Source organism: Acanthochromis polyacanthus, chromosome 4, assembly GCF_021347895.1.
Source record: "Acanthochromis polyacanthus isolate Apoly-LR-REF ecotype Palm Island chromosome 4, KAUST_Apoly_ChrSc, whole genome shotgun sequence".
Lineage (NCBI taxonomy): Eukaryota > Metazoa > Chordata > Actinopteri > Pomacentridae > Acanthochromis > Acanthochromis polyacanthus.
Genome location: NC_067116.1, coordinates 439,573 through 451,508, shown reverse-complemented (window position 1 = coordinate 451,508; position 11,936 = coordinate 439,573). Strand labels below are relative to the sequence as shown.

Here is an 11,936-nt window from a genome sequence, read left to right as displayed (position 1 = left end):
TAATGAATCTTTTAAATGTGGTGTTTGATTTAGATTCTTTGATTTCTTTCTTCAGATTGTTCCATAAACTGACTCCTTTTACAGACGTTCCATCATTTCAGTCCTGAAACTTTTTTTTTTTTAAAGATCTCTGTTCCTTTTAAGTCATACTTGCTTTCTCTTTTTCCAAATCTTTTCTGGATGTTAACTGGCAGTGTGTTTGTGTGAGCTTTCAGCATCATTTGCAGAATATTGTAATCTACTAATTCTTGAAGTTTCAGTAATTTTAACTGAAGGAATAATGGATTAGTAGGACCTCTGTATCGTTTTCTGCTGATTATTCTTATGGCTCTTTTCTGCAAAATGAAACTGACTGAGCATGTTTTGCAGGTGTTTCCCCATACTTCACTGCAGTAGGTCAGATAAGGAACAATCATGTTGTATAAAATGAACAATGCTTTGTTATCCAGTGAATCCTTTACTTTGTGTAACAGAGCTATTGTTTTCTATATTTTACCTTTGTATACTGGATATGTGATTTCCAACACAAATTTTCATCCAGAATAACACCCAGAAGCTTGGTTTCTGTTACTCTACTGATTTCAGTACCATCTATAATAAAGCACCAGTGTCTCTCCCTCTGTTACTAAATATCATAAAGTTTGTTTTTTTCAAGATTCAACCATAATTTATTTACATCACACCATGTTTTATTCTTTTAAATTCTTGTTGAACCACATTCAACACCTGTGTTAAATCATCCCCACCAAATAAAGTCGTATTGTCCGCAAACAGAAAACATTTGAGCGGTTTGGATACAGAACAGAGGTTTGTGTGTGAGTCTCTGCTGCCATCTAGTGGTGGATCAACAACACGACTTTCCCAGATTGAATCCCACAGAGTCCTGACTTGTAAATAAAAGTGGATCTGAAATAAATTCTGGAGAAGAAAATAAAGATTGTATCAGAATCTCAGTCAGGATGAGGTGTCTAATCTGCCTCATCTTTGTGTTGTTTCTCTGGGTTTCATTCCTGCCTCATGCAGCAGAGATCCGTCTCCATCTAGTGGCAGAAACAACAACTCTGAGTCTCATCTTCTTAGATTGAACCACTCCATCTTTATTTTGGTTAAATCCAGAGACTGACTTCCTGCAGACACACCTGCTGGGTGGAACCTGCTCAACATGTCAGAAGCAGTCCAGGTTTATCTGGATTATAGTGATCAAATCAGTTTCAGAGTCAAAGACTTTAAGCAGCAGAGCCTGTCATTTAAAGGTAATGTGTGAGTGCACACAGACCAGTTCTTACAGGAGGTAAACATCTCAGCCCCACACTTTGCTGTTTTTACTCCAGCTTCAGGTTTCTGAAAAGGAATGGATGGACCTCATGAAGAGCAGTTTTCAGAACTGAAACAGCATCAGGTCCCTTTCTATGAACCCGGTTGATGAGCTGCCGTGCTTTATTTGCTCTGGTCTGTGCTCTGATGACGTCCTTCTCTTCTCTGGTCATAGAGTCTGTCCAGGAGCTGGTCCACAGTAACGTCTGACAGTCTCTGAACTGCTAACAGCCAGTGTCAGGACGGATTCTGGAACTGTTATTGAGGAACCACAGAAGACTCAAAACTCAAAAATATCCATTTAAGAATATTTAGTAAAGCACTGGATAATCAGAAATGCATGCATGCAGATTCTCATTTGATCTAGCTGACAGCAGTTGGCTAATATAAGACAATTTTTCTGCATGCAGCTGTTCACAAGGAGAGAATGCCTGTCTGTCGCTAATACAGAGGTTTTTAACTGAGAATGTGCAACTATCTAATTGGTCCACACTGAGGAAGTTCTGCCGGATGCCTTCAGTCTTCATCCAATCCGAGCCGTCTTCATCCTGTAATCAGAATACTTTGTGTGTGTGTGTGTGTGTGTGTGTGTGTGTGTGTGTGTGTGTCAGCCTCGGTGTGGCTTCCTGTGACCTTTGTACAGCCTAAGAGCTCAGTTTTCTGCAGACAAAGGGGCTCAGCTTCTGCTCAGTTTGTGCTGAACTTGGGTTTCATTATTTTTTAGTTTTATTCAATTTATATTTAAAAGATTACATGTAACTATTTCATTAGTGATATATAGGTAGATCCATGATCGATATATGGGCAGATTCATCTAATTTTATCTTTATTTCTAGTTTAAGATCCTCATAGATTAATATGATTTCTATACTTGTCCCTATTGTACTATTATCTGGGAAGTGTTTCTCATAAACATTATCTGTTGTTTTTCGTTCTCTCAGGTTAATTATGATCTAATACTTTTATCCTTTGTTCATAGTTTAACATACTCTTGTCTGAGCCTTCTGACCTTTCATTGCCCTAAGTGTGTATGTGACAGGTACAACCACAACTCCGGTCCCCTCTGGCCCCCCTTCTCACAAATGTTCTAGTCCTTAGGCCAGGACCCAAACTATCAGATAACGGTACCACCCGAGGTGACCAGTTCTTTTTGGTATGTTTAACTTGCTCCATGTCTCTAGTTTGCATTTGGATATGACAGCCCTTGCAGACTCACAGCTAAATATCTGTTATCACTGGTTTAATGGACATGACCCACAATGAACTGCATGGAGTCTGAGCCAGAAGTCCTATCAACACGACAGGACAGTTTGATGGGATTTTATGAAGCTCCACATGCTACACATGACCCGAATAATGACTTTACAGCTCAGAACAATACTATAACAAACATGAGACTGAGATTTGGTTGCTATGGTAACAAGATTTTCTGTAAGCAGGACGGGACAATAAAATAGTGAAAATTTGATGAACAATTTCAAAGTTAAATTCTCTTGAAGTTTTAAAAAAGACAAACCGTGTCTTGTGATTTGTGGTCAGTGTGAGACAGCAGACTATAATATATATATATATACTTGTGGACTATACATCTGGACCAGACTTTACAATCTGCTGCTCTGACGCTTCTATAGCGCTTCAACAGGATATTAGGAGTTTCTGTGGATCGAACCGTCACACTTTGACCTCACACTTTATTTGGATTGTTCACAGAAAAATCACTTTGAAAGAAGTTCAAGTTCACAACTTTAGATTGTTCATGTTTTACTCGCTCACTGACTGTGATCATAAGAACAGATAGAAATTAAAACAGAGAAGATCATTTATTTACAAGTTTGGTTTCTGAGTCTTTTCACCACTAAAATATGGAGTTTTTCTTCTAGTCTTTGGACTTCTTTATATCTGCTGTTAGGGATAAATTTAATGAAATAGAATTAAAAATGGAGACAAAAAGATCAAAATAAAAGCATCAGTTTTACTGCTTTACTAAAGATCTTTTTTCTGTTTTCATTTCTGCCGTGGAAGAGGATAAACGTTGATTATTCAACATGGAAAATTAAATTCCACTGATCAACAAATAAGCAAACAAACATGAAGATCAAAGTGTGTTATTAGTCATTTATTGAATAAAAAGAAAGTTAGAATAGTTTAAAAGCCACAGGCAGAGCAAATAAAAGTGGAGAAAGACGTATTAAAATCATTGATCTTGTTCAGGAAAAATCAACCACTGCAATGAAAATAAAAACTAAGTTAGACATTGATTACAGCACAAGATCTGTTCAAAGAATTTAGAGCATGGAAGGGTTCAAATACAGCACAATGTGAGGAAAAGCTCCTTTAACGGCCAAACACAACATTTATAGAATGAAACAGGCTAAAAAATGTAGAATTTACAGAGTTCAATGTAATCTGGATAGTCCTGGTGGGTTTAAATTCTACTGGAATCATATCGATGCTGAAAACATTTTGATCCACAGATAGCTAGGGTTATGGGAGCTTTGATGGAAAAATACAATCTGATAGAATTTGTTGATGAAACCAGAAATTCAGAATCTGATAAAAAAAACTGATGAAAAAACATTGAAGCACTTATTGATTGTAAAAATGAAAAATGGATCTATCAATAAGACATAAATGACAGAAGAGCACAGAATACTTTGGAAAGAGTGACACAGATGAAGGAAGTTCTCATTTCATCACTAGAACAGGACTTAAAGACTCACATCAGGATCAAGTGTGGCTGCACAAAAAGCTGATTTTCACTGGACAATAATGGGTGAAAGTCTGTCAGCAGTTTGGAGATTCACTGCTTCCTCTCTCATTTCACACTTTGTGCAGCTCAAATGCTTTTAGTTCCAGTGAGCGTCAGAGGAACACCACATCCTGATTTTCACTCTCAACATTTGACTGGAAAAAGACGCAAACACCACATTTGGCTCCTGGAAGAATCACAACTTCATCTTTGAAGAGGAACAAGTTTACAAGGAATCATTGAGAAGGATTTGACAAAGAAACACATTTAATCCATGAATGTGAAAACATGTTTGTGAGGGACAGAGTCATGGAGAGACTCAACCATCTGTTCAACACTGTTTCTGTACCAGGAGGAGACTCTGGAGACGAGACTCAGCACAGAGACACTGAAGAACCAGACCTGGACTTGTAGACCCCAAATCCAGGATAGAGAGGTTCAGTGAATGTGGTGTTGAAGGTGTGGAGGAGGATCAGAGAGTCAGAGGAGACTCTGTAGAAGGACAGAGTTCCAGCAGGAACGTCCACATAAACTGAAACTCTGTGAGAGACTGAGGAGGACCTGATGGATGTTTGTCTGTTATTGTGAATGACAGAGTAACCATCATCATCAGAGCAGAACAGACTCCAGGACTGATCATTAAATCCAAACCAACAGTCATAACTGTTTCCTTTCCTTCTGATTCCTCTGTAACTCACTGATATATAAACCTTTCCTCTCCACTCCACCTCCCAGTAACAGCGACCAGTCAGACCAGTTCTACACAGCAGCTGAGGATACCAGTCAAACCTGTCTGGATGATCAGGATACCTCTGATCCCCCCCCACATGTGTCACCTTCCTGTTGTTGTCAGACAGTCTGAGGTTTCTGTTTACTGTGTTTGTGTCGACTGTGAGTTGACAGGAATCTGATGGAGAGAACAAACACAACACAGCTGCAGTTATTGATGGATCATGTGATCAGTATTAAAGCTTTGATGATGACCTCAGAGATGTGACACTTTGAAGATGCTTGAATGTGCTGCTTTGTTTCCATCAATCCATTCAAACACACTTACACTTCCTCAGACCTGGTGTCAACCATGGGACTCCAGCAGGCGTCACCCTGAAAGGAGGAGGACGGTCAGAGCAGCAGAGACTCTTTCAGCAGCACACATGGACGTTACATGGCTCTCACACTGTTCCACTGATAAAGGACCAGAGCGTTCATAGAGGTGACATCATTCTCCCAGACTGATACAAACTTCACTGGTGCCATGACTGACTGTACAACTTTAAATCATTTTCTACAATTGTGCAGCAAAACAGAACTTTTTTCTTTTCTTTTTCCTCTTTTTCAGTGATATCACTCTATGCTAGCCCATTGCCTTAAATCCCTTTGGAAAATCTCATTTAATGAACTAGAACATCAGGTTATAGGTGTCGCTGAGCTGCCTTTCCTTTTTGTGTGTGTGCCAGAATATACATAGCTAGAAGCTTAGAACGCTTTTTGCTTTATTTCTTCTTTTTTATGTCTTTTTCACTTCTCTCACTCAATGCTAGGGGACTGAGGAATAATGTAAAGCGTAAAGCTTTATTTTTAATGTTAAACAGCTGAAAACTGATTTGGTTTTTTCCAAGAATCACACTCACTTATTAAAGATGTAAACTTGTGTAAAAATCAGTGGGAAACGACATGTGGTGATGACATGGACAGAACATTCTGCTGGGGGATCTTGTTTAAAGGGGAGTTTTCCTGGAAAATTGATGCACTCTGTGACAGTCAAGCTCATTTGATTTGTTTAATAGTAGACTGGAATGGCAAAGCAATGATTATTGTTCATTTGTACGCTTATAATTCTACATCAGAAAAGGATAAACTTATTCCTACATTAGACTGTAAACTTGCAGCTCTAACTCAGACATTCCCTGAGGCTTACTTCATTGTAGGAGGTGATTTTAATGTGCTCATGAATGAGGTGATGATAGATGGCCTCCAGCTAAATGCTCACAGCCAAATGTTCACTTCAACTCTTTCATTGACAAGTATGATTGATGTGATGTATGGAGAGAGAAGTTTCCAAATACTTGGAGGAATAAAAATGGCTCCAGACAGTCTGGCCTGGATTACTGGCTGCTCTCTAAATCACTTTCTAAAGACAATATTCCAATCAATGTCCTACCCCCCCCATTAACTGACCATAGAGCCATCCTTAGATATTTACATCTCCTTCCAGGAATGGTTGACACCAAGCAATTCTCTGATTGGAAGATGAAGAGCTCTTTATTGAGGCATGACGATGTCAAACATCAACTTAGTACAATTATTCACTTTTATTGGTTAAATGCTCTGAAGGAAGGAAATGATGGAAAAAATTGGGAACTCCTTCAATTTGAAATGGGTGGATTTTTAAGAAGATCTGGAAGTGAGTTAGCCAAATGTAGACGCCAAAATGAGGAGAAAGTAATCACAGATATAATGTCCTTGGCTAGCATTGCACCAGAAAATCTCTGACATGAAGAAAAATGAAAATGAATTGAACTTCTAAACACTTTAGATGATATATAGAAGGTTAAAGCAGAGGCTGCTTTTGGTAGATCCAGACTGAAGTGGCTTGAACACGGTGAACAAATGACTTCCTGTTTCTTTAAAACCCCTGAAGCTTCACGGGCCCGTATTCGGGCCGAAAATGGCCGGCTGAAGTTTAACGGCAAAAGCATTTTTAGCTTTAAACGGGACGATAGAAACACTATACATCCATGGAAAGTTTAGAGTCTCATGAATCCGCCGGTATAAACCACTTTCAGATGTGATTACCACAGCGGGTAATATAAACACATTTCTTAAACAAACAATAAAAGTTTAAAGGGGCATAAAGGGCATAACTTACGTTTCGATGGTCTTTTACCGGTCAACGATGAAAATAATCCACAAAAACCGGCCATAATCCAAGAGTAGTCATCCAGACAATACCAGCAAGTATCATATTTTGTCCAAAACATGTCTAGAAATAAGTAAATAATCCACAAATAGCTCGGCTCCGTGCGCGTCCACGTGGCGCTGCGCGTTCCATAATTCACTGCATTTTTATCCATAATTTTATGAAGCTTTCTGTAATCCTCACGATCTCGGTCAGAAAACGGCGACTGAAGCCTCTGCTTTCGATCCCAACCGCATTTCAACCAATCAAGTGACTCATCGCTGCCTCCGAACCCGGAACAGCCAGCCATTGCCGAGACCGATGGATCTGGTGACTCTCATCTCTCCACTAAATTCTGAGCAAAATGACGCCGGAGGAAACGTTTGACTGACAGGGCATGTAGCCAATGAGCTTGCTGAATAGCCGAGAGGCGGGTTTTAGCGGCTCTGTGTGAGTTTTCACACCTCCGGCTCTCCTGCTGCAGCTGCTTTTCTCTGTCTCCGTCTGAGCCTCTGATTCAGATCAAGATCCGCACTGAAGCTTATCTGAAGTGATTTTTTTTAGTTCTTTATGAGTTTTTGGAGTGAAAATAGTGTGAAAAAGGGCCAATAAACGACCATATACCATTTTTTCACAGGGTGTACATAGGGTGTCCAAAATTGACATAATTGGGCATATTAGTACAAAAACATGTGTGAATCACTCATTTCTTGTAGTTTTGCTCTGAAATTTTGTCCTGAACTATGTAAGACCCCAGGCTGTTGCCATGTTGTGTTTCAAGCTGTCACAGTGCTGCCACACTAATTTTCAGGTGTTTTATTAGGGAAAAAATTTAGGCGCGAATAAAATTCTTCCTAATTCAGTGTGTTCCAACATAAATAACTCTGTGTCAGTAGCACCTAGAGTAATTTTTACTGCACTGGGTGACAATGCAGGTTGTCAGCTTTCAAAGGAGACCCCAGCCATGCCTGTACTCCAAACAGTTCAAGAACAGCATTCAATTTACTTTCTGTACATCTTCAGGAGAAATTTCAGGGGAAAATTGACCGCAGCTTAAAGGGTTAAAGTGGAAAAAACTCATGCTAAGTACAATGCCATGTCTCAACTGAACATTGATGGAGTTGTGACTGAAAGTAAGAGCAGTATTTCTGAGTTTTGCTCTCTTTATAAAACAAAGTCTGACAAAGATGCAATGGATAGACTGTTTAATGTGTTGATTTTACAAACTCTATAACGGAGGAAGAGCGGTTGATGTGTGACACCCCTCTCACACAACAACAAGTATTAGATGCAATGATGCAACTTCAGAGTAATAAGTCACCTGGAGCTGATGGATTGTTTCAGAATTCTAGATAGATTTTGCTGAACTTTTGGCCCCATTTCTGTTCAAAGTTTTCTGAAGGTATTAGTAAAGGGACTCTTCCAGCAAGTATGACACAAGGCTGGATGACTTTAATTCTTAAACCAAAAAAGGAGCCTCTCTTCATTGATAACTGGAGACCAGTTTCATTATTGAACAATGACTCTAAAGTTCTTGCTCTTGTTTTTGCTAAAAGATGTAAAAATGCTCTTAACTCTCTTATTGATGAGAATCAGTCTGGGTTTATGAGTAACAGGCATATTTTCAATAACATGAGGCTAGTTTTAGACCTCATAGACGATGCTGACCTTATTAGGGATGACAGTTTCATTTTAGTTGGAGACTTTCACAAAGCCTTTGATACAGTTGAACACTCCTTTATGTTTTCTGCTCTTAACAGCTTTGGTTTTGGGCCATACTTTTGCAGTGTGATGAAAACATTCTATGCTGGCGCCAATAGCTCGGTAAAACTGAGTAATGGCACAACTCAGAGATTTTGTTTGGAAAGAGGGCTAAGACAGGGCTGCCCTGTCTCAGTTTACCTCTTCCTGGTTGTTGCTCAAATCTTTTGTCATTTTGTCAAATTCTGTCAGTTGGAAGGCATCTCTATTGCTGCTAGAAGCAGACTTTGAAGTCAGTTGGCTGATGATACAGCCTTGTTTTTAAAGAATGTCCTACAGATAAAGCCTGCAATTAATGCAATCCACATGTTTTCTAAAGCATCAGGTTTGTACTTAAACCTAAATAAGTGTGAGCTATTCGCTCTCTAAAGTTCTGATATAACCTCAATTGATGATATACGAGTAAAGAGTAAGGTTAACTATTTAGGGATTACTGGAACTAAAAATCAGTGAGAGAGATGCCATCTCAACTTTGAGCCAAGGATTAAAAAGGTGCAGAATAAATGGAAGCTTTGGCTACAAAGAGACTTATCACTTAAAGGTGAACTCTTCTGTCAAAAGCTGAGGGAATTTCCAGACTTGTGTATGCCGCCTCCTCACTGGCACTGGACTGTAAAACTGTCACATTTATTGATAAGATGCTTGTTCATTTTCTGTGGAAAAACCGGACACACTAGATCAGAAAATCTGGAATTCTGAACAACTACAAAAATGGAGGCCTCCACTTTGTTGATTTTTCAATTCTAAACAATGTTCTGAAGATCAAATGGTTCAAATCTTTCTTAAAAATGATGCATCTTTATAGAACTTTATTCCTAAATGTGTATTTCATCAAACTGGAGGACTCCCTTTTCTGTTGGTTTGTAGCTACCAAATAAACAAGATTCCCCTAAAATGATCCAGTTTTCACAAACAGGTTTTGTTGTCGTGGAAAACGGCCTACAAGCACAATTTCTCTCCACATGGGTATTATCTCTGGAATAATGGGGATATACTGCATCAAAATAAAAGCATCTTTCTCAATCGCTGCTTTAACAACAAAATGGACTTCGTCTCACAGCTTCTGACCCCTAGTGGCCATTTTATGAATGACACTGAATTCTGTGAAAAGTCTCCATTCCCTTCAACACTTGAAGAGTTTCCAAAGGTCATTAGCTCCATTCCAGCTGCTGTTGTGACTCTGTGCACTGCCTCCTCTCTTGCAGCAGATATACATGTTGTTAATCCATGTGACACTTATTGTGGCTAAATATGCTTTGGGACGGCAAAGAACAGCAACAGAGCTATACGTGCACTGTTCCAAAGAGAAACGACAACAAAACCTGATGTTATCCATGACTGGAACTCTTTTATTCATAATATCTCTGGTCTCAGGTTTGGCTTTTACCTCACTAGTTCATGTTGAACAAAGTTAGGGACATTTCTGTTAAAATCTTGCATAAAATCTGTCCATAAAACATTCTATGACTAAGTTCAAACGTGATATAGATGTAAGATGTTCTTTTTGCTCTGAACAGTCAGAAAACTGTTTTTCGGGCATAGAAAAGTTAATACGACAAAATTGAATTTTTTATGTAATGGGCAGGAATTACAAATTGTTCCAAGTTTTAAGTACCTTGGTCTTTTGTTTAGTTATGATGGTTCATTTAAGAACGGATTAAAGGAACTCCATGTACAGTCGACAAGAGCAATGTTTGCTGTAATCGCTAAGTGCAGGAAGTATGATTTAGCAGTTAATGTTGCATTGGAACTTTTTGATAAACTTGTGTCCCCTGTCATGCTCTATGCCTGTGAGGTTTGGGGATTTGAAAAAGTAGATCTGTTAGAAAAATTGCATCTCAGATTTCTAAAATATATCTTCAAAAGTAAAATGAGCACTTGCAGTAACATGGTGTATGGTGAGCTTGGACGTTATCCATTGTCAATAGTGATTAAGAAAAGAATGATTGGATTCTGGAGAGGGATAGTAAAGAGTGAGGACACTAAACTCAGTAAAAAGATGTACAATCTCTTGTTTGATATGTATTGTAAAGGGGAACACCTGTCTCCATGGCTTCTGCAAGTGAAACAGATTCTAGAGGACTGTGGTCTCTGTTATATTTGGAGATCTCAGGAAATCACCAATGTTAACTGGCTTAAACTCGCTGTTGAGCGAACTTTGAAAGACCAGTTTATACAAAAGCGGTTTAGTGAATGTCAAACAATGTCTTCCTGTGATGTGTATGTGTCTTTCAAAATAGTGTTTAAGTTGGAGAAATATTTACTGTGTGAGAACGGACACTATAGGCAAGCCATTTGCAAATTAAGAATTGGTAACAACAGGCTTCAAAAAATTGTTGGATGTTACAAAGGAATAGATAAAAAAAACTTTGTTTGTGTCACCTTTGCAATGAAAGAAAATTTGGAGATGAATTTCATTTACTGTTTGAATGTGTGAACCCTGATGTTGTGCGTTACAGGACACAATACCTACCTAATTTCTATGTAAGGCATCCTTCTATGTTTAAATTTATATATCTAATGCAGAACAAAAATACAAATATTATCTGGAGGCTCAGCGCCTTTTTGAAAAATGTCCTACCTCTGTTAAAGTAACATACTTTGCCATGTTTTGTTTTGTTACGTAAACGTTTGTGCTCCAAACCAAAAAAAAAAAAATGGTGGTGAGCCTGAAATTAATAAATGAAATGAAATTAAACAGTTCCACATTTTTTTGGTATTGAAGCTACAGCAGAAAAATATGGAAGGAAATTTAAAAATTTTGTTCAGAAAAACTAAATCTGCAGATTGATTTGTTCTACAAACATCATTTTTGGAGTTTATGCACAGGATGGATATGAAAAAGACAAGGCCTTTATCATCAATCTCATATTAATATTAGTAAAATTTCACATTCATAAAGCAAAATTCAGTAATCAAAAGACAAATTATCTTGTCTTCCATAAAGAATTTGAATATTATTTAAAGTCAATAAATAAATATCTGATAACCAGAAAGCAATAAAAACTGTTTACATTTGTAAAATATTTAATTTGCTATAAATGTTTAAATTTGCTCAGCTGTTTTTTTTTGTTTCCTTTCTTCCTTCAAAGTGATTTTTGTTAACTCTGTCACTGTTTGTTTCAATATCATGTTGATGTTGGATGTTACCTGTGACTTTTTAAAATACATTTAAAAATAAAAGTTTATCCTGCTTCGTGTCTTTGAGCTAAG

The 11,936-nt window shown here is 38.0% G+C and overlaps 1 long non-coding RNA gene across 1 annotated transcript; it reads right to left on the bottom strand.

Moving 5' to 3' along the window:
• Positions 1-4,874: 4,874 nt before the first annotated feature.
• LOC127533573 (uncharacterized) lies at positions 4,875-8,279 on the bottom strand. The gene is made up of 3 exons (XR_007941332.1): positions 6,933-8,279; positions 5,121-5,167; positions 4,875-4,970 (listed from the first exon to the last, which is right to left on the bottom strand). It is a non-coding gene; the product is annotated as an uncharacterized LOC127533573 (long non-coding RNA).
• Between the last annotated feature and the right edge of the window lie 3,657 nt (positions 8,280-11,936).